At 34.4% G+C, this 27594-nt stretch overlaps 2 long non-coding RNA genes across 3 annotated transcripts in view; one reads left to right on the forward strand and one right to left on the reverse strand.

Moving 5' to 3' along the window:
- LOC131495146 (uncharacterized) overlaps positions 1–20212 on the reverse strand; it is a 66689-nt gene extending 46477 nt beyond the window's left edge. For both annotated transcript variants that reach the window (XR_009253792.1, XR_009253793.1), the window contains exons 1-3: positions 20141–20212; positions 13949–14044; positions 8872–8913 (exon numbers count right to left, since the gene is read on the reverse strand). This is a non-coding gene — a long non-coding RNA (uncharacterized LOC131495146). The remainder of the gene's footprint in view (positions 1–8871; positions 8914–13948; positions 14045–20140) is intronic.
- Positions 1–27594, forward strand: part of LOC131495144 (uncharacterized) — a 301564-nt gene that overhangs the window by 54483 nt on the left and 219487 nt on the right. The window contains exon 2 of the long non-coding RNA XR_009253789.1: positions 20068–20513. This is a non-coding gene — a long non-coding RNA (uncharacterized LOC131495144). The remainder of the gene's footprint in view (positions 1–20067; positions 20514–27594) is intronic.

The raw sequence follows: 27594 nt of genomic DNA on the forward strand, positions 1-27594 counted from the left end.
CATACCAACAAATAATTCTTGGAACTCCAGCTGGGTGTCCTACAATTCAGCTCAATTCTGACACTACCTACCCAGAGGTTAAGGCTTCAGTCTACAAGACTGCCCCTCCCCATGTCCCCTACTTCAGACTTCAGGCACAAGCCCAGTTGTCTCTGCTTCCGACTGATGAGTTAGAGATTAGAGGTCCCCATGGCCTCCTGCTTGGACTTCAGAACCCAGTCCAAAGTTCAGTTTGTTCCCAGCTGGATAGAAATCAGAGGTTACAATGACTTCCTTGGGTTCAATTAATTTGCTAGAGCAGGGCACCTGGGTGGCTCAGTTGGTTAAGTGTCTGAGTTCGGCTCAGGTCATGATCTCCCGGTTTGTGAACTGGAGCCCCACCTTGGGCTCTGCGCTGACAGCTTGGAGCCTGCTCCAGATTCTGTGTCTTCCTCTCTCTCTCTCTGTCACTACTCCAGTTGTGCTCTCTATCTCTCTCAAAAGTTAATAAACATTTTTTAAAAAATTGCTAGAGCAGCTCACAGAACTTAAAGAAACATTTTACTTACTAGATCACAGGTTTATAATAAAAAAGATATAACTCAGGAACAGCCAGATGGAAGAGATTTCTTGGACAAGGTATGGAGAAAAGTAAGAGGAAACTTCATGTCCTCTCCAGGTGATCCATTCTCCCCAAATTTCCACATGTCAGTCACCAACCCCAAAGCTACTTGTCCTCTTGGGGTTTTATGGAGGCTTCAACACATTGTGGTGATTGATGAAAAACATTAGCTAGTGGTGATTGATTTATCTTCCAGGCCCTCTCCTCTCCCCTGGAGGTGGGGGTTGCTTGCTGCCAGAGACTGAAACTTCCAACACTTTAACCCTGCTTTGTTCTCCTAGTAATCACCCTACTTCCTTAAGTGGGGTCCAAAAGTCACCTCATAAACATAACAAGAAATACCTTTGCCACTCAATACTTCAGAAATTCCAGGGCTTTCGGGAGCTGTGACTGTAGTTTATCGAGTCATGGATGCTTCTTACAATTTATATTGCTCAGAGAGCTTAGAAGATGCTTGACAATGTACTTAGAAGCAGTTCTCTTAGAAAAGGGGCAGTGAGGTAGAGGAATCTATAAAAATGTCATCACAGAAATTTGTATAAATCTAAGAAGAGAGTCTGACTTCCTCTGGGCATAGAATTTTAGGGGTTGGAAGTGTTGAATCAACAGTTTTAAAGTACCCAACTGGAATCTGGGATACAGGGGCAATATTTCATTTGGAGAAAGTATTTTGTCCTTAGTTTGAAAAAAATTCCTATAGTAAATAATTCTTACAATTACATTCTGGTTTGCACATAGAAGGAGCCATGCCACAATCCATATACTATAAAAGTTTTTACTGATGTTAAATCTACTGAAAGAAAAATAAAAAATGGTTTAACCTTACCCTTTTATTGCTGTATTGGAGGTAACTTCCATATTAATGGAATGGGTACTTTAGTCATAAAATAATTGTTGATTTCCAAGAAGCAAGTGGACTCAGGAAGGGCCCTTGGCATGGGATCTTTAACTACTTCACACTTCAATAAGCTTCTGCTATGTAGTGTAACTTTCCCTGTGGTGCACTATTTGCTAGTCAACACATGATTCCTCTATTCTGAACCACTCCTAACAAATTGATGGCCATTGCTGAGTGAATAGCTGAATGAACAAATGAATGGATGAATGGCATTTGTAAGTATCACATTCTTTATTGCTAAAATCTTTCTAAGCTATTTTTCAGGTATTTTTTTATCGTGAAGGGAGAAATATAAATGTAAATCTTATAATGAGAGTACTGTGCTAACTGTAAAGGTAACAACAGTATTTAATAATACCGTCTCTGGTAGTAGAATTTGGATATGAACCTAAATAATAGTCATACAAGGTCACTTAAGTATGGTTATGATTGGAGGATGTGGGAGTCTATTTGTATAAGATTCAGGAAATTTCTAAGCAAAAGCTCATTCTAACAAAGAGAAAGTCAGGAAAATAAATCTTAGAATAGGGTAGGATTAAAGAAGATTGGCAATTTGGGGTCTGTGTTGATCATATTAACCTTTAGCCTTAAACGTTTCCATTTCCCCTCTCTTTCTCTTTCTCTCCTTTTTTTTTTTTTGCAAGAGTACAGAATACCAATTAAATAAAAATATTTGAAATAGTGACTTCATTAAAATGGCATTGGTATCATAAATCAGCAATATTCTGGAATCCATGTGGGAGAAATGTGAAAAGAGGGTCAGTGATGTTATTTGTTTGTGCAGAGAACCCTTATCACAATGAAGCCACCTTTTAGACATCTTGGACCCTAGACTATTTACTGGTGGCATCAGCAATGGAGACCCTTTTGGTACAGGAGTATGGCAATTAAAGAGAGGTATTTGTCATTGTTAAAATTTTTCTTTGTTAAAATGTTCAAACTACCCAAAGCAATCTACACATTTAATGCAATCCCTGTCAAAATACCAACTGCATTTTTCACAGAACTAGAACAAATAACCCTAAAATTTATGCAGAACCATAAAAAATGCTGAATAGCTAAAGTAATCTTGAGAAGAACAAAATTGGAGGCATCACAATTCCATATTTTAAGATACACTGCAAAGCTGTAGTAATCAAAACAGTATGGTCCTGGCACAAAAATAGACACATAAATCAATAGAACAGAATGGTAGAGAGCTCTGAAATAAACCTACAAATATATGGTCAATTAATCTATGACAAAGGAGGAAAGAATATGCAATGGTAAAAAGTCTCTTCAACAAACGGTGTTGGGAAAACCGGACAGCTACATGCAAAAGAATGAAACTGGACCACTTACTTACACTGTACACAAAAATAAACTCAAAATGGATTAAAGACCTAAATGTGAGACCTGAAACCATTAAAATCCTAGAAAGGAACACAGGCAGTAATTTCTCTGACATTAGCCATACATAGCAACATTTTTCTAGATATGTCTTCCGATACAAGGGAAACAGAGCCAAACTAAACCACTGGAACTACATGAAAATAAGCTTCTGCACAGCAAAAGAAAAAATAAAGGAAAACCTACCGAATGGGAGAAGATATTTGCAAATGATACATCCAATAAGGGGTTAGTATCCAAATTATACAAAGAACTTATACATCTCATTACCAAAAAACCCAAATAATCCAATTAAAAACAAAAAGGTATTTCTCCAAAGAGATATACAGATGGCCAACAGACACATGAAAAGATGCTTGACAACACTTATCATCGGGGAAATGCAAATCAAAACCACAGTTGAGATATCACCTCACACCTGTCAGAATAGCTAAAATCAAAAATATGAAAAACAAGTGTTGGTGAAGATCTGGAGATAAAGGAACCGTTCGTTGTTCACTCTTGGTGGGAATGCAAAGTGATGCAGCCACTGTAGAAAACATTATGGAGTTTCCTCAAAAAATTAAAAATAGAATTGCCATATGATTCAGTAATTCCACTACTGGGTATTTACCCAAAAGAATACAAAACCACTAATTTGACAAGATATATGCACCCCTGTGTTTACTGTAGCATTATTTACAATAGCCAAATTATGGAAACAGCCCAAGTGTCTCAATAGATGAATGGATAAAGAAGATGTGGTATATATCTATAATGTAATGTTACTCAGCCATAAAAAAGAAAGAAATCTTGCCATTTATACCAGTATGCATAGATCTAGAGGACATTATGCTAAGTGAAATAAATCCATTGGAGAGACACAAATATCATATGTTTTCACTCATATGTGGAATTTAAGAAACAAAACAAATGAATAAAGAAAAAAGAAACAAACAAATACACTCTTAACTATAGAGAACAAACTGATGGTCACCAGAAGGGAGGTGGGTAGGGGGATGAGTGAAATAGGTGAAAGGGATTAAGAGTACACTTATGGTGATCAGCACTGAGAGATGTATAGAATTGTTGAATCACCATATTGAAACCAATATACTGAAACACTATACTGAAACTAATGTAACACTGTATGTTAATTGTACTAGAATTAAAACAAAGAGGCATTTGTCCACTCATTTATTCATGCACTCATTCAACAAAGATTTATTGGGGCTGCAGACAATATACTAAGAATTTAAATGAGGAACGCAAACCTCTTTATTCATGGAAGTGTTGGACCAAACAGACAAGTAGATCAGTATTTCCAGGACATTATGAAAACGGAATGCCCTTTGTAATATAAGATTATTTGGATGGGCAATCAAGATTATTCAGAGATTTCTCATATCTAGGCCAAAACCTGAGTGGTAAAGGAGTAGATGTTAGAAGAATGTTTTCATGGCAGAGAGAATAGTGACTGAAGCTCAGACATGAGAGAAAATAAATTTGCAGAATATTTTGGAAAACTACCTGCCATCATCTACTGAATCCTTCTTTGGGTTTATTTAAATAGATCATGAGATTCATAAAGTATGAATTCTAAAATACTCAGAAGGAATAGGCACATTTCTTCATTTTGGTTTCTTAACTCCTCTATTTCTTATGCCTCTTACCACTCCATTTTTTAATATTGTCTCTGATATTTTTCTTAGTTGCGTCTCTTTTCACAGGCATATATAGTATCTTAGGTCAAATTTTGTGTATGCTAAGGAATAACTGTGAATCTTTTTTTTTTTTTTTTTGGATAAAGATAAAGATAATACAAAGAAAGCTCTAAAACTTTTTGTCCTCCCAATCATGGCCTGTGCAGAACAAAAGCCAGTCTCTACATTTTTATATAAACTTCTTCAGCTTAAAAATTCACATCTAACTAGATACTCTGTTTGCTTAGATGGTCTTAGTAGTTATGCTCCTCGACTGACCACCTCGCAGTGGGCAGTTTCTGTAATGACATGACAAATGAAATGATATTAATTTAAAATTTTGCGATGTGTTCTGATGATATCCATCCCAGGCGCCTATAATTCAGGTAGATATTTTTGGCAATGTTCTGCAAAGTTGGAAAAACATTGCTCTGTGGGTCTCTGAGAAACATTTGCAATTTTTCTCATGTGCATCGTGCTAGTAGCAACTTCTAATCAGCAGGAAACCCAGGGCATGAGCAATTTATCCATTAAGTGAGTCATATAAGGCCAGGAAAAGAGAGAGACTTGCTGATGCTTATAGGGATATTTTTACATTTTGGTCAAAGATTATTTCTCATAAATGTTTTAACATCTGCTAAGCTGGAAGTATTTTGGTTCACTTGTTAGGTAACAAAATCTCAATTATTTTTAATACGAATTTTTAAAACAACTCAAAAATAGCTATGGGTATTTTTCCCAAGACTACTTAAGAATTACCTTTAAGTTGAGATGCCAGTTTTAACATAAATTTTGAAAAATAAGAAAAATCATTTAAATTTGCCAATTAATATAGAAGTAAAGTTTAAAAACAAAAGAATAAAAACAAAAGAACTCAAATGTTAGAAATCTTCTAATTAAGGAATTTTAAAACCAGAATTTTAAAGTACAGTTATATTCATGTCACTATCAAGTTTTTTGCATCACTTTTCACAATTTTTTATTTTGAAAAATTCAAATCGATTTAAGAGTTATAAGAATAGCACATTCACCAAAGGATAACATTTAATCACATTTGCTTTGTTTTCTCAAATATTTGAGAATGTACCTTCAAAAAATGAGGATATTCTCCCATTTTACTCTAATAAAATTATCACAATCAGGAAATTTAACACTGAAAAATACAATTATTTAATATATAGTCCATATTAAAATTCCTCCAATTGTCCAAATAAAATCCTTAATAGATGTTTTGATCCAGAGTATATTAAGAATAACACATTGTATTTAGTTAAACACATTGTGTTTAGTTTAACAACTAAATTCCCTTTAGTCTGTTAATAAAGCAAAGCTTTGTTAATTATTAATTTATATGAAAGCTAAATTTATTACAACTAGTTGAAGTAAGAGAGACACCATCTTGACAGCATCTTAGCAGTATCCTAGACAATGAAGCTCAAATGGTTCTAAACTGGAGGAATGCAGTTCAATGTGAATTTTTTCCCTAGGATCTGAAGTGGGCTCTGTGCAGACAGCAGAGAGCTGGATGCAGGGCTCGAACTCATCAACTGTGAGATCATGACCTGAGCTGAAGCAGGACACTTAACCAACTGAGCACCCAAGTTCTTTCTAATAAGTAATCTGTAGGGAACAGGCACCCCCACAAGTTCTTTTTAATAAGTAATCTGTAGGGAACAACTTTATGAGGGTATGAATATCATGTTCTGCATATATTCACTAACATAATCAGCACCCATTATTTCTGTTATTATTTTGATAGGTGAAAAAGAATACATTTTAAGTTCTATAATTTTTTCAACATTTGTTAATTGATATGAGTCCATAAGGAAGAGCTTTCCCTTCTCTTCACTTTGTAATTGTTATTATTTAACAACTATTATTTAACAACAATATAGACTTTAGGTTCCTTTCTCATTTCAGTGAATCATGTTCTTATTCATACTGATACCCAAGCAGTTCCACATTTGGCCAGTGGGAGCCTATTCAAGCTGGCTTCAGGATCTTTTAGACATATTCCCATGATTTTCTAAAGAAATTTCTTACTCTCTGTAAACAAGGAGACCATCTAGTCTTACCTTATACTTTTCCTGCCTTAGCCTTGCAATCAGGATTTCTCCAAGTGACAAGTTCTTTCTTTGTATCCATTTCCATGCTGCCATTGTCCCCCACATTGGCAGGAAGTTAATTTCACTGGCTTCAGGTTTTCACTTCCTGTATTTTTTTTTTAATTAAGGCATTACTTATTAAATATTTCTACTCTTCTTTCTTATCCAAAAAAGTAGTACATTATACTTTATGGAACTTAATTTCTCACAAAAGAGCCTATACTGAAAATCACAACATGAGTTCATAGAAACTTTTTTCATAGTTTTGTTTAAAGCTGCAGAATCAATCTCCTATTTATGAGTTATGTTTTTAAGTTGTATTTTTGTGTTTCTTAAGGGTAAATTCCTAAAGTGAATTCTTTATGAGAAAGGGTAAACACGTAGGAAGTTTTTTTGAATACTGCCAAAGTCTTCCCATAGAGCTAGATCTATTTTGTATTCACACCAGTAATACATGAAAGTATTTATTTCCTACAGCCTTCAAACAGAGTGTGTTTTCAAACTTTTGTGTTTCAGCTCAGGTTATCTTGCAACTCTGTGCTAGGCATGGAGCCTGCTTGGGATTCTCTCTCTCCCTTTCCCTTACCCCTCCCCTGCCTGTACTCACTCTCTCTCTCTCTCTCTCTCTCTCTCTCTCTGAAACAAACAAAAATCATGAATGATTAAATATCTTTTTGTATGTTTAAAGGTCACTTGTATGTCTCTTATGTCTCTTTTTGTAAGCTATTTATGTTTTTTGCACTTGGGGCAAGTGCACTTGGGGACTCTGGGTGGCTCAGTCAGTTAAGTGTCCTACTTCAGCTCAGGTCATAATGTCCCAGTTGATGGGTTCAAGTCCTGTGTCAGGCTCTGTGCTGACAGCTCAGAACCTGGAGCCTTCTTCAGATTCTGTGTCTCCCTCTCTCTCTGCCCCTCCCCTGCTCATGCGCTGTCTCTCAAAAATAAATATTTAAAAAATTAAAAAAAATATTTTTGCTCTTATTTTTATTTTTATTATTTTCCCCTGAATGATCACCTTTTAGCTGTGATATATATGGCAAGTATTTTCCCTTCTATGATATCTGTTTTGTTTTAGTGGTTTTGGGGGGGGGGGCGTTGGGGTACAGCATGCAGAATTTTTTTCAGTATTTCCTTTTATTGTATTGGAATTTTGAGTTATACTTAGACATTTAAAAAAATATAGCTTATAAAGAATACAGTTGTGTTTTTTCTCTAGTAATTGTATGGATTTTCTATATTTATATCACTGATTCATTTGGAGTTTATTTTTTTAGACTTTTTCTTTTCCGATTCTTATGGGTCTTAATTATTTCTTCTCATCTAATTTCATGGTCAATACTTGCAATATATTGTGAAGTAAGAGGGGAAATAGATAGTATTCTTGTCTTGTTCTTGAATTTGATAGTCATGCCTCTATTTCTTCCACATTAAGATGCTGGCTTTAGGGCTGAGTATACAGTATTATATGTACATGTATATATCTATAATATTGAGTAAATTTTATTCAAGAATGGATGTTGAATTTTATCACAGGCTTTAATCTATAGAGATAGTTATATATCTTTTCTTTTTATATCTATCAATATAGTATCATAAAACATTTTTTATCTTCACAATTATTAAACTTTAATTAGTCATAATATATTATTTTCTTAATGTAATATTATTTTGTATAGAATCATTTGGACCTAGTAACTTTTTCCAAGGGTAGTTCTTTAATAATTCTCTCACTTTTTCTGTATCTCTGCTTCTTCTTCTACTCTGTCTCTGTCTTTCCCTGTGTCTTTTTCTCCCTGATTTTATGGAAATTATCTGTTTAATCTTTCTATTATTATCAAGTGTGATAAATTATATATTGCTGAGATGTTATTTGTTTCATCAAAGTTTGGGCATTTATTTGCATAAGGTTGTGTAAAGGGTTTTTATAACATTATTAAATCCTTCTGTTTCAATGGCTATTTTATCTTTGTTCTTACCTTGTTCTTCAACTATTCCAATTTGTTTTAATCTTAGATCTACAACTAAATGTATTTAGAGCTCAAAATCAGCCCTTTTGCTAAAGCTTCTTCAATCATTTTTTTTTCGCAGCAAAGGAGTCTACTATATGAAATGTGTTATCATTTCATTAGTATAATGGGGTTACATGTTTCAAGGAGTAAGACTACTTTATAATAATAAATGATTTTTTTCCATTACCTTTTAAGTAGGTCCTGTTACAATCTTTTCTCACCACAGCCTCTGCCCACAACAAAAAATAAGAATAACAATTCAATAATAATAATTATAATCAAAAATAAATTTCCCTAACAATGTTTCATACATTCTTTCAAAGATGTTACAGTTTAATTTTTTCCTATGCAATGATTTCTTAAAAGATAACAATTCACATTTTAAAAGGTGCTTTAATTTAGCCCTTTTTTATCACTAATTTTATTTTTTTTAAGTTTTTATTTAAATTTCAGTTGGCTAACATACAGTGTGTTATTAGTTCCAGGTGTACTATAGTTCAAATGTAGTGATTTGACACTTCCATACAATACCTAGTACTCATCACAGCAAGTGCACTCCTTAATCCCCATCACCCATTCCCATCCCTCTACCCACCTCTCCTCTGGTAACATCAGTTTGTTTTGTATATAGTTAAGAGTATATTTCTTGGTTTGCCTCCCTCTCTTTCTTTTTTTTTCTTTTGCTCATTTGTTTTGTTTCTTAAATTCCACATATAAGTGAAGTCATATGGTATTTGTTTTTCTGTGACTGACTTATTTTGCTCCAATCATCTCTTGACTGTAGTGAACTGGTAAAGGATTGTGTAGGAAGGCTCATAGAGTATTCCTGGAGTTCTTTTATGATTACACAGTTTTCTTTCTTTCTTTTTAAAACAAAAATTTTTTTAATGCTGATTTATTTTTTGATAGAGACAGACAGAGCATGAATGGGGGAGGGGCAGAGAGAGATGGAGACAAAGAATCTGAAGCAGGCTCCAGGCTCTGAGCTGTGAGCACAGAGCCCAACACAGGGCTCAAATCTATAAACCACGAGATTATGACCTGAACTGAAAGCGGACCCTCAACTGACTGAGCCACCCAGGCACCCCATGATTACACAGTTTTGTATAGACTTGACACTTTAAAAACACTTTTGCTGGATTTAAAGCCTTTGGCTCACACTTTCTTTCCTTGAGTTATGAAATGTAACCTGTCCTGCCTTTGTCTTGGTTTAGATATCTTTGTCTAAAATTCTCATGCCATCGGAATTTTCCTTCACTGACTTAAGACAGTCTTTTTGAATGAATTTTCTGAGGATAATTTTCTTTATTTTTAAAGAAAGATATTGGAGTTAAACATTAAAGGGCAGATTTTTTTTTAGATACCTGGTGATAGATTCAATTTTTGAATTATGGTTTAAAACATTTTCAATTATTTCATTTTATTCTTTATCATCTCCAATTGTGCCTATCTTTTATCTTTTTTTGCCTCTCTTTCTATTTCATCAATTTCTCTCTGAACATGTTTCTTTCATTATTCTGATCTTTCTCTTAGTTATTATCATGACTTCCCTAAATGTTCCTTATTAACTTTGGAGTTTAAGCTTTTCTCTCTTGGTGACTATATAATTTAGTTTGTATTTTCAGATGATTTGTCTTTTTCTTTAATTTATTGCCTGAGCTTGATCAAGTCTCATTTCACATGCTGAAATGTTAATATTTATCCTAATATTAAAAATATTTTCTTAGTGAATTAACCTAGGTGTCCATTTCTGTTCTGAATTTCAGAATTCATAATTCAAGTTTTTTTAAATCATTTTTTAAAGCATTTACTTAAGGTTGTTTAGGTGAGTTTGGAGTGTTGAAGTTTTACTTCAATTAATTAGTAAATTAATTAAGTTGCTTATTGACTTTTTTAGAGAGAATTTTTATAATCTGAGATGTTCTGATTCTCCTTGTTTATTTTCTTTTTATATTGGCTCTGTATGGAAGTAAATCTACAATTTTCTGTTGATTCAATGTTTTTAAAAAATTACTCTGGATTGGCACTGAGGCATTATTCTCTTTTCTATTAATATATTGAAGTACAGTTTATTTAATGGATAGCGCTAATTTCAAGGAAAAAGGTTTTGATTTGACTTCTGACTCTGTCATCCCTTTGTTTTTCTTTCTTTAGAAAAACAAATTTTCTACATTCTTGCCCTTCACAATGGAGTCTCCAATGTGTGCCTCCCCCTTTCCCATTCACTTTACTCCTCCAGAAGTTGTGATATAAAATTAATGGAATACAATAAAATATTGTACAAGAAACAAATAAGCAAAACTACTAAGAATACTACTTCGGTAAAATTGATAGAATGATGAGGCTCAAATAACAGATAACACAACTTAGGCTGGGTTAAACATGAGTTAGATTTGCTATCTCTCACTACAAAAAGGCTAAGTTGGGTTACTCCCATGACTTATTATTCTCAAAGGCACAGGTTATTTTAAACTTCACATTTCCATATTGAATTTTGTTTTCGGATTTACCCCTTCATAGTCTAAACACACTTGGAGAATATTTCTAAGTAAGAAATGATCAAGGCCAGAAGAATGTCCTTTTCTTGTGTCCCCTTTTTAGAGTGAGGTAAACTTTCTCAGGTCCTTTACATTTTCCTCTCTGCCCCAAACCTACTGTTTTTCCTTCATGTCCTTGTCCAAATTTCATAAGATCATATGTAATTTTATCAAGATTTATTTTAGATAAATCAATATTTTCTTGCCCTGAAGCATCAGATATTTAAACTTTGTTCTTTTTTAAAGGAAGAAAGGATATGAGATGATTGTTGATTAAGGCACCAACAGTTTCTGATATGGTTTAATAGGCATAATAAATTCTAAAACTAAAACTTAAGTGCATTTAATTGCAGATAAAATAGTAAACAAGAACAATCTAGGAATCTGAAGGATAACAACCTTGAAAGTATCTTAGAATAATATAAGAATCATAGAATAATCTTAGAACAAGTATCTGAAAGATAATATTCTCAGAACATTCAGCAGAGGTCTTAATGATTTTTCTCTTTAGATGAGAATACCTGCAGAGAGTCTTTGAGAAGAAATTTACAGCGTAGAGAATTTAGCCCTTTACTTATTTCTAAAAGCTCAACTCCTCAATTTTAGGATCTTACATCTGTGGATAGTTAATATCAATCATCAGTTAATGGTGATCCTCTGAGTCTACAAACTTACAAAGCTCATGCAAATTTTTCCCTTACAAATCATAGTGTCCAAGGAAATATTAAAAATCATTTAATTGTATCCTTATTTATTGGGAATCACATATGAAGAGGCAAGGGAATTGAGCCTTATTTTCTCCCAAATTCTGGACCTCTTTTTGGGAGAATCTGGCAATTAGAAATTGTGCTTCCGCAGCCTTGATGACTGAGCCATGGCCCAAGAGACCATAATTGCATTGTAATAGATGGTCAGACAAGACTTGCTATTCCTGATATGATTGTATACTTGGCTATTCAATCAATGATTAATGTTAGGATGAAGTTGTAGAGACCGTATTTGGTCAAGTAGATGAAAAAGAAGAGAAAGGCAGTCTGTTGAGAAAGATAAAAATGAAGTAGACATACACAGAGAAGAAAAGATGAAAGTATATGGTCTAAAAGAGAGGGTGGGGGGAAGGCTTAGTGTGGTCTTTGCTTTTCAGGTAGGTCCTGGTTACAATTCACTTAATGATACTGAAACTTTCTGCCTTTCCTGTCTCTCCATTTTATTTTGACTTAAGTTAGTTTTGGCAAATTTCTGCTGATAGCAATCCAACAATCCTGTCTTTAACCATGTTCTCTTGCTAATGTTTCTATGGTATGTGTGAGAATCAATTTCAGTGTTAAAAGGAATCTAAGATATCATAATTTTGTAGATTTGCAAGTCTAGGGAGGTTAAAATATTACATAGATAATTGAAGGTCCTGACTGATCCTTGGATTCCTGATTTCACAAATACCAGCATTTTATAGGAAATTAAAACAAGGATTGGGAATAGATAATCACTTTTTGCTTTTCTCCTAATACCGGCTCATTTTCCAGTGATACTCTTCTAAGAAACTATTATTTGAAATTAAACAATTTTTAATTTTTTTAAATTTTTTTTAATGTTTATTTATTTTTTGAGAGAGAGAGACAGAGTGTGAGCGGGGGAGGGGCAGAGAGAGAGAGGGAGACACAGAATCTGAAGCAGGCTCCAGGCTCTGAGCTGTCAGCAAAGAGCCCAATGTGGGGCTCGAACTCACAACTGTGAGATCATGACCAGAGCCAAAGTCAGAGGCTCAACTGACTGAGCCACCCACGCGTCCCAAAACAATTTTTAATTTTAAAAGAAACCCAACCTAATGAAAATAGACATTTCTGTTTTCACACCCAGATATACCAGACATTTTGATATATTTGCTTCATATATCTTTTTTAAAGATATAGTCAAAATCTACTCAAAACTGTTTTAAAAGATAAGTATTTAAAAAAATTAAAAAAAATTTTTTTTTAATGTTTATTTATTTTTGAGAGAGAGAGACAGAACACGAGTAGGGGGAGGGGCAGAGAGAGAAGGAGACAGAATCTGAAGCAGGCTCCAGAGCTATCAGCACAGAGCCTGATGCAGGTCTTGAACCCACAAACCACGAGATCATGACCTGAGCCAAAGTCAGGCACTCAACCGACTGAGCCATTCAGGTGCCTCCCAAAAAGTTTTTTTTAATGTTTATTTATTTTTGAGAGAGAGAGAGAGAGCATGAATTGGGGAGAGGCAGAGTGAGAGGCAAACACAGAACCCGAAGCAGGCTCCAGGCTCCAAACTGTCAGCACAAAGCCTGACGCGGCACTTGAACCCACAAACTGTGAGATCATGGCCTGAGCCAAAGTTGGGCACTTAATCAACTGAGCCACCCAGGAGCCCCTAAAAGATAACTTTAGAGCAAGTAGTCTAGTCTGTGAACTTTTATAAATTACCTCCTACTAAACTCAGATCCTCTACTAAATTCAGATATGATTACACAGTCTAATTGTTTTCTAAGTTTCCCAAATAGAAATATTTAAAGTACATTACCAACAGGGGATTCATGTCACTTTTTTCTTTTAACTGAAAATAATTTCATATTCATCCCCAAATTAAAAAGATATGATACTGAATATCCTTAGATGTACTTTACTAGCAACAGATTGAGGTACATCTTTATAATTTTATATTTGTATATTTTTTATCATTTTGGAAAATAGTCTTTAGTTTTAGCTTTCCTACCTTTTCTCATCTTGCACCTTTGCTTGAAGCTAGGTATCATTCAAAACCACTAACAATCAGTATTCTTTCCATTCTTGTTAAGACATCAGCATTGGCCTATAATACACGGGGATTAAGGATATCAAGGGAGAATATTTAAAATACAGTGGCAATGAATTTATACAGAATTTACATGACTATCAATATTCTTTCAAAGGATTTATATTGTAATTCAAGATTAGTTTGAGCATAAGTTAATAAACTCTTAAAGTATTAGCCAAATCTTCTTATGCAAGACCCTGAGAGATTATCTTTAATTAAAAAAAAAAAATACCAATCAACTATGATGCCCCTGGAGATATGCTACAAGGAATCCATACTATTCTTTTATCAAATAGTAAAATACTTACTAATTTTCTTCCTTAATCACCTAGTGTATATAATTATCAGAATATAAAAATTATAAAGTTTTATCAATCATTCTATTGTTTTCTTCCTATTTGCCTTACTTTGGTTACTTTTATTTATCAGCCACTTTTAATTTTGATATAATTGGGAATAATTTCAAACTTAGAGTTGCAATACTCCTATACATTACAGGACAATTATAAAAAACAAATCTTAACATTGACATAAGACTACTATCTAATCCACAGTCCATATTTAAATTTCTTCCATTGTCCTAACAGTGTTCTTAATAGGTACTTTTTTCTCCCTCTGTCACAAATCCATTCCAGGATAACTCCTGAAGTTGTCATCCATGTATCTTTCTTTCTTTCTTTCTTTCTTTCTTTCTTTCTTTCTTTCTTTCTTTCTTTCTTTCTTTCTTTCTTTCTTTCTTTCTTTCTTTCTTTCTTTCTTTCTTTCTATTTCTTTCTGTTAGGGTCAGGCGTAAAGCAGGGTAAAGATAGGAGTCAGAGGCTAAAAAATTTTAGCAGCCAAGGGTTTATCTGGGAACTAAGGTCTCGGGCGAGGTTCTGTGACTCAGCGAGAGAGAGAGAGAGTGAGAGAGTGTCAGTCAGGGAAGTCGCACTCAGGTGTGGTGGGGTGGGGTTTTTAAGCTGCTGTGGTTCCGGGTTTAGGTCCGGGTGGGCCTTTTTCGCGTCAGGTCGTGCTGTCGCTCAGTGATTGGTTGACCTCCAATTCCTTCTGTCACGGGCTTTTCGTTGGGTTGCGCTGGCAAGATGGCTGTCCCCTCTACTGTGGTTCCAAGGACATCCTAACACTTTCTTTATTACTTTTTTTAATGTGGACTTCCTTAGAATTTCTTTGCATTTCATAACTTTGACATTTTTGAAGAGAATTTGCTAGTTATTTTGTAAAACCCTCAATTTTGAATTATTAATGCTTTCAAATTATTAGAAATTCCTATATTTAATTACATTGCAATATTCTTTTGAAAGTTGAATTACTTTTTCCCAGCAACTAAGCTGATATAACTTAGTCATTCATGAAAGACATCTACTGTACAGGTTAAGAATTCAGGCTTCAGAGTCAGATTTAGATTTGCTTTCTACCTTTTCTGACAATTAGTTTTACTCATCTTCTCCAAGCTGCAATTTCCTAATCTGTAAAATAGGGAAAATGATGAATTCTCAAAGGGGTTGCTGGAAGGATTTAACGAGGTAACATATGCAAAGCATTTGGTAAAGTGCCTGGCACATAAACAAAACTCCATAAAGAATTGGGTACATTATTATGTTTGCCAATATAAAGTAACAAGAAAAAACTGACAAGCTAGTTTAGTGGCATTAAATAAATGATAGCACTAATATTCAGGAGAGGAGGAAAGTGAGTGAAATTGCCGTTTTCATCTGAAGTCTTTTGATGCATTTATGTTTCCAGGTTCCAATGTTAGGTCTTTTTTAATATCTCATTTTTCAGTGTATAACGCTTTATATTTAATTTTCCAAAGCAAGATATCCCAGTTTATGTGTCTAATATAATTTCTTTTGAAATAAAAATCATAGCTAAGGGAATTTCTTTCTGATAGTGTAGAATTTAAAACAAGGATTTACTAGTAATTTGCTCATTTGAAACAAATTGTGTATTTTCTTATATGCTATATATTATTTACATGCTTATTTACTTACATAATAGTATTTTCTCAAGGTGGATCAAGAAAGCCCATTTAGCTATCAAAGTAGCTGAATTGACAATAAAAGTAAGTTTCTATTTAGTCTGTGGGAACAGGGATTCGTTCAAAGCAGGAGACATATGAAAGGGAAGAAAATACATATTTTTAGCTTATTGCTTGATGCAGGACTGATATCATGAATTATCTTGATCTAAGTTGTATCTATTTGCAACCTTTCATGAGACTTTCTGGCCATAAATTCCACTTCCTGGTGATCTTCTGGTCCCGGTAGTCTTAAGCTTGTAAGATGTGACAATTCTGTTGTGTTTTTTTCTGCCCTGCATAGTCACATACAACTCTCCTTTCCTCTTGGGTAAAGAACTCAGATATATTTAGGGAAAATTACTCCATCAGTAAGGAATTTTGGATTCTTTACATTTATTTAAATTTTCCATATTTACATTAAAACAAGTGAATGGCTCTCACACTGACCTACTATCTGGCTAGAATATGTTCATAGCAACTTTGCACTGGGTAATTTCAACAGAATAGAATTTTCATTTAACCAAGGAGGCTCAAATCAAACATATCTAAGTTTGTTATACTTCTGTCAGTAGGAATGAAGAGGACCAAAAGCAGCAAACAAATAAATTAAAAGGAAAAATATTTAAGACATCTAAAATGTGAGTAGATAGGGTGATTTGCATACTTCCCCCCCCCCCCCTTTATAAGCTTCTGGTTATTTAATTTTCTCTTAAGTTACATTTTTACTTTTTATACAGTATTATTAATTTCTCGTATCTATTTGCAATAGTTAGAAAGTCACTTTTAGAAAACTAATTTAAATGACTTATAATTTTGATGGCATCTCCTGAATGAATTTACAAATCATTTTTTATAGGACACAATTACAATTGTTTAATACCAACGTACATTATTTCTTACATTTTAGCATCTATCTTTTCTGTGAAATTGAGATTTGACATTTAGATACATTGATATTTAAGTGGCCAGGACATTTGAAAGAAATTGGAGGTTACCACAGAAGTGCCCTTCTGTTGGTGATGCATTCATGTATCAGAGACATTCTTTTGCATTTATTTAAAAGTTAGAAACATGGTATTGCTATTTAAATAATTTTCCCACACAATAATTCCTTAAAAAGTTGTAATTGCTTTAAGTTTTACTACTGATTGTAGTCATTTGTGTGATTGTATCTATGATTGATGCATTTTAATGTTGCAATTGTCTGGCAATTTTCTATGATTATATCCATGACTGGTATTCTTTATGGTGCAATTGTGTAGTAATAGTCTGATTATATCGCTATTAAGATTTTTACATAACTTTCTCTCAGGACACATTTGAAGAATAGAGTTTTTATTTCCAAGAGTATAAGCTCTTGGTAAAGCAAATCAGTTCATTTGGCTTGGTGAATTTTCTTCATCGAGTCAATAGGCTGAATGATTTTGAGAAGAAAACCACCATGTTCTCTTTTCATATTATACTATTGAGGATGTTATTTAAAATTTATATTAATAAAATTCATAACTTTTAAAATATGAAATCATAAAAAGATTTAATACCAAAGACTGAAAAGAAGTGGCCAAGATATTTGAGAAAAATCTAGCAAAAAGCAGTGTCAGGAAGGCCAAAGGAGAAATGAGGAGTTAATCGGATGGCACAGACAGGTCAGGTAGAGTAAGTACTTAGAAGTGTGTGATGCATCTGGCACAAGGGACATTAACCTTGACCTCACTGAGAGCAGATTCAGTGGAGTTGTGGGGATATAAGCTAGGTGGAAAGGTAGCTAGGAATCAAGAGGAGATAAAGAGAGTCATACAATACAATTCCCCCTTGGGGCCCAATTGTGAAGAGAAGGAGAAAGGATAATATACACATAAAAATGGGAATTTTTGTTATGTTTTGTTTGTTGAACACAGCAGAGATGATTTGAAGGTAAGAAAACAAAAGGGATAAGATACTGAGGAAAAAAGTCTCTGAAAGGGTTAAGAGTTTTATTGAAGTTCAAAGTAAACTTTGAACAGATAACTTGGCACTTCTTTCAGTGAGATCTATCTAAAAGGAGGTAAAGAGGTATACGAAGATAAATTCATTTGTGGGTAAAGGTAAGAGGTTGGAATTTCTCTGCTACTTGGTTTCTAAATTTGCTGTAATTTAAGGAGATACATTTTCTCTGTCACGGAAGGGCATGGAGGTGTGCATGAGTGTGGGGATGGAGTGGAGAAAGAGGAAAATGTTAAAGGGATGAAAACCCTGCGATGTGGAAGGGCCGATAGAATTTACAGATGAGAACAAATAGAAGGATCATTGACTGAACATGAACAGAGACTTGTTTTGGCACAGAGATACAATTTTTCCCAGCAGTGCTTAATAGTGTGCATATAGAAGCAGAGAAAGCAAATGCATGGAGTGATTTTCTGGTGGTAATATATGGATCCAGTGTAATAGAAGGATAAGATAACAAAGTGGTATGCGGGTTGTAGGTAGAGAGTACTTAAAAGTAATGGACCAGAGTCTGGTTCAAACAAGGATAAAAATGCAGTCACTAGGAGGCTGATCATCCAGAATAGATGAAGTGGCCAATGTTCTGGGGTCTTGATGAAATTTAATAATTGGTATAGTGAGAATATGAAACCCAAAGTGTGTACAAGGTAAATGTTTTTAAATAAAATAGGGTTTTTAAACTCAAAGTTTTTTGAAGTACTGATATTTGGCAGAATGACAAGAGAATTGACTTTAAGATTTGCAGAATTATTCATAATTATTTTAATTAACTTATTTATTGTTTTGAAAATTAATAAAAATTTCTGATATACAACTGAAAATTCATTTTGACTAGTGGTTCTCAACAGTGCCTCTCTGTTGAGAGAGATGTTTCTCTGATAGACACGTCTCAAAAAGTGACATACTGACTGTTGAAAATCACTAATTTCCATCATCAAGGGAGGTTAGAACTGTGTTGTTCAGGGTGGTAGCTCCTGATCACATGCAGCCATGAAGCACTTCCAATGCGAGTAATACACTGAAGGAACTGAAGTTTAAATTTTTTTTTTTTTTTAATTTTTTTTTTTTTCAACGTTTTTTTTTTATTTATTTTTGGGACAGAGAAAGACATAGCATGAACGGGGGAGGGGCAGAGAGAGAGGGAGACACAGAATCGGAAACAGGCTCCAGGCTCCGAGCCGTCAGCCCAGAGCCCGACGCGGGGCTCGAACTCACGGACCGCGAGATCGTGACCTGGCTGAAGTCGGACGCTTAACCGACTGCGCCACCCAGGCGCCCCTGAAGTTTAAATTTTATTTAGTTCTAACTTCAATTGAAAAACTAAACCACTCTAAAAAACTTTCCCTTGTTAAGTATTGCTTTAATGGGACTACATTTCACTTTAACCACTACATCAACATTACTGTGTTGTAGAGAACATGACAGATGTATTTGATTAATAATGTCTCATTAATCATTTTATATTGTGTAAATGATAATATTTTGGATATGTTGGGTTAAATAAAATACATTGTTAAAACGCATTTCACCCGTTTCTTTAAAATTTGGCTACTAAAAGTTTGAAAATTACATAGATGTGTTATATTTCTATTGGCTAGAGCTAGTTTAGAGTTTGATCGATCATAGTTGACTTTTTGAATGTAAAAATAATACATTCACTTGCTCTCAGCGCAGAGACCGTTTCGGATCCTCTATCTCTCTCTCTGCCGTTTCCCTGCTCGTTCTCTCTCTCTCAAAAATAAATAAAAACATTGAAAGGGCTCCTGGGTGGCTCAGTCGGGTAAGCCTCTGACTCTTGATCTCAGCTCAGGTCATGATCTCACGGTTGGTTGGTTAGTTTGTGAATTTGAGCCCTGCCTCAGGCTCTGCACTAACAGTGCAGGGATTGGGATTCTCTCTCTCCCTATCTCTGTCCCTTCCCTACTTGCCCTCTCTCTCAAAAATAAATAAACTTAAAAAAAAAATAAATTCGTTGTTAACATTAAAAGTATATATAGAGAATACATTCATGCACTTTCCTCCTTTATATATATAGGAAAACTAACATTCGAAAACAACCCTGACAACATGGCAAAAGCGAAGCAGAAGAAGCACACCTGCGAGCTCACCTGAGGCAGGGCAGACCTGCATAGGTTACTGGACAAGCCCAAGAGCCCCGGATGCAGCTGTACCGCCCCCAGGCGGCGGCGACTGGACCTCGCCTGGCGGCCGGCGCGGCGCTCCCTACGAAAGCGCCTGCGCAAAGCCAAGAAGTGGCGGCAGCTGAGGGGCAAGCGCCCGGTGGTGAGGAGGCAGCTGAGGGACGTATTCCCCCTGCTTAGTTTGGTGGACAACCTGGTGGGCGTCTGTAAGGGACCTTCAGCCTTATGGAATCATGTCTGAGATTATTGGCCACAACCAGGGTGAGTTCTCCATCAACCCTGGAAGCAAGACGCATCCGTGCACCCACTCCCGCTTCATCCTCCTCAAGTAGCATGAAAGGTACAGACTTTTTTTTTTTTAATGTGTTTTACAAATATTTTGTTTAATGAAGCTGATACGGTGTCACATGCCACGCCAAAAAGTGAAAACAAAATATAAAAAGTGCAGGGCTCTGTTGTATACACTTCTGCGTGAATAACTTTATTAACTGCTAATGACACTTAGGACGTTTTTGGGATCTTCTTATGGGATTTTTAAAAAATCTTAAAATGCTTTCTCTTCAGTGAAGCCGTCTTTGGACTTAGTCGTTACTGTCAGTGTGTGTGTTATCTCGACTCCAAGTTGATATTCCGCCTCTTCTTTTGGTCCAGACCCTCAGATTTTTTAAATTTGAGAATTAGACAACTCAAGGATTTTCTCTGTCACATGTTACTAGTGTATTTTGGGGAGAAACTTAATTGTATAAAATTGATATCTATTAGGAGGAAAATGAAAATTAAGGCAACGATGAGAGGCTGCGTTTCCAAAAAGTAGGCAAACCAATTGAGTTGGGCCTCAACATTCTGCAGGTTGTTTTCTCTTTTACCTCCTATGAACTAGGGGATGTTTGCTTATTCTCGGTAGGAGAGGACACAAAATTGGTATAGAGAAGCTCCTACAAGGCAAAGAAGTCAGCATTGCTTTAAATGATTTTTCAGATCTGAAGAGACAAAAAATAGAGTTTGGTTCTGCCACATCACCTGGATTTGAAGAACATGAATATCCCAGAAAGAAGGGTGGCACAGAGAAGTGAATCAGATATTCCAGTTTTTTCCCTCGAGATGTAACTTTCTAAGCTGCTCAGGACAGGTGGCTAGAATTCAGACTCCGTCTCCTTCAGCTCCTATCTTTGTATCCCATAGTCTAGCAAGACTGCTATACTTGCTTAGGTCCTCCTCTCTGCTCAGAGTTTGGTAAATGTCCGCCTATAAAAAGGGGGAGATTTTAGTGTTTTCTTCTTTTTTTTCTTAAGGATCACAGCCATGCTTTGTGTGTTTTCTCAGTATCTGTAAAGAGTTGTTCCGTGCTTTTCCAGTGTTCTTGCTTTTATGGAAAGAAGGCTAGTATCAAGGCAGGTTCTGTCATGGTTGAAAGTGGAATTAAGGTTTTTTTAAGTTTTCATATTTAAAAAAAATTGTTCTTGCATGATAGTAATAGTTCATCTTTGACATGATTCTCGTTATTTTTTAGATGTTATTTAGAAATTATAAACTTGTATTATGTATAGTTTTTGAAATTTGAGCTCCCAAAGAAACTTGAGATGACTTATAAATCAACGTAATATGGATAGATGAATTCAGATTAATTTAAGAATCAAAGGCAGCTTATCAATGAATATCAACCAATTTTTGAAAGAAACATTTCAAAAAGATCTTTTTTTCTAGCATCTGGATCAGTTGTCATCTTTTTTTTTGCCGTGTTTTAGTTTAAATATTTATTTTTAGTGATTTAATTTTTTGCTGTATTTTAATACAAGTATGTAGATATACATTTTAATGTGCTTAACTCAAAACACAAAGCACATGGGTTACCTTGTCTTTGTACCACACCTTCAACACCTTGCAGCAAGGTACCCAAAGAATAGGAATAATGTTTGTCTGGGATGGGAATCAAGATTTAGAATTATTGAAACTATATATTTAAAGTTCTTCATCTTTTTAAACAAAAGTAGAGGAATTTTCCAGTTGTAAGAGAATGTAATGGAAATAGGGGAAACAAGAATTGGCAGATATATCAGCCTCAGAGCTTTTCCACACTTGTTATCTTGTTTGCTCCACACCAGTTATTAGTAGAGGACATGTTGTGATGAATAAAAGACTTGAGAGAGACACTAGAGATTGTGTCAAGTTATGTCAAATACATCGTTCTGCAACGGGACTCAAAAGTACATCTGATGGGGCACCTGGGTGGCTCAGTCAGTTAAGCGTCCAACTTCGGCTCAGGTCGTGATCTCGCGGTCCGTGAGTTCGAGCCCCGCGTCGGGCTCTGTGCTGACCGCTCACAGCCCGGAGCCTGTTTCAGATTCTGTGTCTCCCTCTCTCTGACCCTCCCCTGTTCATGCTCTGTTTCTCTCTGTCTCAAAAATAAATAAACATTAAAAAAATTTTTTTAAAGTACATCTGAAAATGACATAGGTGTCAGTAAGTATCCCTAGCCATATCCAAATCCAAAATGATGTTTTCATCTACATTCAGAGCGCAAATGGTGGGTTACCTGAACAATTACACCAATTCTTCATCCCCAGGGCCAATATTCTGTTAATTCCTGGAGCTGATAAATTTGTTGATGGGCACTGTCAATTCAGTCAAATGGAGGTTGCGACTTTATAAGAAGGAAGAAATATGCTGACTAAATTTAAGGGGTAATTATAAATTATTAATTAGTAATTTTTAATCTATTTTCCAATGAAGCAAATTTCAGAAAGCATTATGTATATTAAAGGAGGTGATTTATTTCTTAAAATCTTAAGAGTTTGTTAAATGGGATAAAATATTCAGAGATTCAATAAGAATTTTATGAAAATTGTTGTGAAATCTGCGACCATGTTAATTTGCAAAGACAATAGTGTCTAATTTAGGTCTCTTTGATTTATTGCAAGAATTGTAAGGTAACAAAGATGCTTAAATTAACAGCTCTGCACTTTTTCTGGTTAAAACTGAAAGAAGCATTAAAAACTTAACTGGCCTTCTAATTTAAGATTTATAAAAATAGTATCAGCAAAAAAGTGCAATGTATAATTATACTTTTCCTAACATGTTTACTTCTTTTTGTCATTGTCTTGCTTTTGAAAACAAATCTGGGCACCAAACACTAAAGTATTCAACTGTTATGCTAGCATTTTTTAAAACATCATAACAAAAATAATTGTTTTAACATCTGTTTCTTTTTCAATAAAATCCTGTTTCCTAGATCATCTGTAAAATATCACAGGCTTGGAGATAATTCAAATTCATTACTGTTCATTTTGAATTTATGTGCTCTTTTGAATACCTTACTGTTTAATAACCATACTTTTGAAATCACATCTTTATTTGAATATTAGGAAATAATACATGCTTTTCCTCTTGAAATATTACTTACCCATTAAAACACATGTCAAGTTCTACTTCCTTCTTCAAGTGTCCTGTTTTTTTCTATCCTACACTGATATCTTCTGTTCTGAATTCCTATATCTATCTTGCTTCCTCTGTTCCCCTTGTGTAGTTTCATGTACTCTTCACTTTTGTATGACAGTAAGCCAGTTACACTTTAGGATCCTTGAGGATGAGAACCTTACTTTTATACATCCCTTCAATAGTGTCAAATAGAGCAAGTGTTTCAAAGATAGTTGATTATCTTAGTTGGCTTTGAGTAACAAAACTATCTCTTGCAACCTTATCGTATTGGTAAGAACTTTATGATCTTCAAAGTTCATACCCAGGAATCATATGCAGTAATCAGAGCCAGTTGGCTATATCTCACAGCCAAACCTGTCTGAACAATTTCTAAGAGGATATATTTGAGATAGTCATAGGTTGATAAGCTATGGGGTAGTTGCTGCCTGGTGTTATAACTGAGGCATCATGGTCTTCTGGAAGCCATCATGGATCTCTTTATTTCTATTCTTGGCTGTTGCACAATTGTCAAATACATAATTCAAACCTTTAATCTCATATATTTCTCTGTGTGGGAATTGAGAGGTAATTTTAGTATAGCACCTTCTTTGTCAAAGATGGTTATAACAACCAAAAAATGTCAGTGGAGAAATATTTATACATAGACCAACTTTGCCCAAAAGAATCAAAAGGAGATGGGAATTTAGAGCAAAAATTTTGAGAGGAAAGAGATATAGCACCTTCTTCCTTAGATATTTAAAAAAATTAATATGTGGGAATCTACAAGTTGCCAATAATATTCCTTAGTAACTACCCTTCTTAGCTTTGACTACCCTAACTCTACTAAGAAAATCATTTGGCAGAAATATTTTTGCCTCCCCAAATATCTTCTGTTATATTCAGCTGAATATATTTGGTTTAGTTTTGCAAATACCATTTTGATACATTTATAGTGGACACAAACAACAGGGCAATATTTAATTTTGGAATTCCACATTCAAAGATTCCCTCTGTGGGTTTAGTTACTAGTTCCTTTTGAAAATGAGTAGCAAAGTCACATTAATGAGTCAATTCAGTAATGGAGTATAAAGTTTCCTTCATTCTAGAATGGTTGTCCTTTTCTCAGGATTACCTTCTCTAGCTCAGTAGTAAGTAGAGAGCCTTTTCTTTGCTCCTTGCCAAGTATTTTCAACTGGGATAGCTTGCCCTGTTTCATTGTTGTAAAACCTTGAAATTATTTGTCTTATGGAATTCTATCATTTTCCCTGATAGCACAGTTCCTGCACTTGACAGATAACCCATTGACTTGAGGAACATTTTGTTTTTCTAGAGAATCTGAACTCATAAAACAATCAGAACAATTCATTTAAATGAAATTCTACGGCAGTATAACCTCTTTCATTCTGTGCAAACACATAATGGAGTTTGGTTTCTATGGTTACTTGTTGTTAGTCCTATGCTCTTTGGTTCTGTGCAGAGCTGGGCGGGAAATCAACAAGGCTAGAGTGTCATTATAATGAGGCAGAAACTGAGATAGTTTCTTTAGTTGATGGCCATGCAGCAGTTTAGAAGATACACAATTTTAAGGTTACAATTATAAAAAAAAAAGTACCTTGGGGCTTTCCCTCAACACTAACTGCTTGTTTGGTAATGTCATAGGAACAAGAATGAGAAGACTCAAAAGTGTAACTATATTGATTATCTGTTTATCTGTTTATATAGAATGTATGGCTAAAAGAATGTACTCATTCATATAGTTGAGATTTTCAAAAAGCAAGGAGTAGTTCAAGTACAGTATCAGAGCTTATGTGTGTCTGTGCATGTGTGTGTGTTTTAAAAGAAAATTCAGTTTACCAATGTGTATTTTGACATAAGGTATTTCCAACAAATAAAAAAATTGAATGTCTTTGGAGAAAAGGTATTCTCAGGATTCTATACTCAAGGATAGCTCTGATTCATTTTATTCATGGAAGTTATTTAATTTTTCTTATGAAGCTGTAATATAATACAGATTTGGAATGGTGTTCTAAAAAACAAGCTATACCTTGAAAATTATGTTGTAGTTGTGTGTAAAATTAAAATAGTTTTATATACCTTTGGTTTAATTTGGCATCTGGATAGTAGCCCTGATATAGCTATTACCTTCAGATTACCTCCAAATATGTCAAGGTTCTTATACAAAAAAAGAGGCGAGAAAACTGATGGCAGAAGTCTTTGAAGATACACCATTGGTAGGTAACCTATGTATGATACACTTCAAGAAACCCAGGAACAGTCCTTATCACCTGTTGGACAGTAGAAATATATTCTGTTCTTTTGTTATTACTTTCTAGCTGTTCTTGGAGACACAGGATCTGTACCAAGCAAAAAAACCTGAGTGCTATCTGTTTGCTTTAGAAATGTGGGTTTTTGAAAAGGGCAGGGTGCAGTCTTTTCCCTCTCACAACATTTAGGGCCCCAAATCCCCTCAAGTAAGCTATGAGGGCAAATCTGGAGCCATAGAGCAGGTTCCCTAACCTGGGGTCCAAATTCAGGAGGTGTATGAAATTGGATAGGAAAAAGTAAATCTTTATTTTCATTAATCTATAATGGAAATGCATTCTTTTTAAATTTGAATGTAGGCAATAAACCGGTTATATTAGCAGGACTTGTGACTTTCTCCCCAGTGGAGGTCATTAATATTTTGATATCATGTTTCAGTGACTTCAGGTGTCTCAAAGTATTTTTTATTCTCATTAATATTTTGAATCTATGGGAGTTATGAAAGCTGTCAATAGATCTGGTATCAATGACTAATAAAGAAGTACATATATTCATGTGTAGTGTATATTTTATTTTTAAAGTAGATTATTGCTCTCTGTATTTCAATAAAATTTGTTTCCTTGGGAGTCTATTTGCTTTTTAAGGTTTCCTTATGTTGTATTATATTGCTAAACTATTACATGGCACAGAAAGTAAAGAAGTTTTGCTCTATGCAGAATACTTGCTGAAAATTGGTAATAGATTGAGACTTCTGTATATTACTTGCTTTTCAACTGAGTCCAAAATGAGGATTTAGCCACCACCCAAGAATTAAGCAGTGCTAAAGCAAACCAACACCAAATCTCTTGGTAAACATCAACTCTCGAAAACTCCTACAAAATTTAATATGAGAAGAGTAAAAAAAAATGTAGATCAAAGGAAAGAAAATAGCAAGATGAAGGTTCAGAAAAAGACAATGTCTCTGCAAATGAGCTGCTATTATAGAAACTGTAAAAATTACTTTTGAAAGCTCTGTGACATCCTTGATATGGAAAACCATCAAGATTGAACAGGGTAAGATAAAAAGGGAGAAGATAAAGAAGTTACCAAGGAAACAAAACATCCAATGTCTAAATTAACTTTTCACACCCCACCCCCCAAAAAAAATAAAGAACAGGATTCCCAAAGAAGAGATTGATACAATGATATAGAAGATTGACTATAGATACTTTCCTACATAGCAGGGAGAAAGGAAAATGAAGAGGAATGACAGAGAATAGAATTATAGTTGTTTCAGCAGGAGAAAAAAAAATAATTAGATTTATTGTTGAAGACATTAAATTATTGTTGGAGAAATGTTTCTTCAGAAAAAAAATTAACATATACAGAATGAAATAACTTCAGGAAAAATTTTACCACCCACTTCAGGTAAGGCTTTAAAAAAAAAAACCTCTATTGCAGAAAGAAAAGTCAACTATACACATGGGGAAAAAATCTATAAGAACACAGATAAAAAGAAGAAAAAAAGATTACCTATGGAAGTAATCTAATCCCCAAATTATAATACTAAATACCAGAAGTCAGAGGAGAATGTTTATGGAGACTTGAAATAATTTTTACCCAAATAAATTTCCTTAGAAATAGAACCAATATTCAAATAAATAAATAAGGGATTCATTTACAGGTTACTTTGAAAAGTGTTTAAAAGTTTTTGGTACACATTTCAGTAATATTCTGACTAATTATGAAATAATCCCAAAATAAAC

This window comes from Neofelis nebulosa, chromosome 14 (assembly GCF_028018385.1).
Source record: "Neofelis nebulosa isolate mNeoNeb1 chromosome 14, mNeoNeb1.pri, whole genome shotgun sequence".
In the NCBI taxonomy this organism is placed as follows: domain Eukaryota; kingdom Metazoa; phylum Chordata; class Mammalia; order Carnivora; family Felidae; genus Neofelis; species Neofelis nebulosa.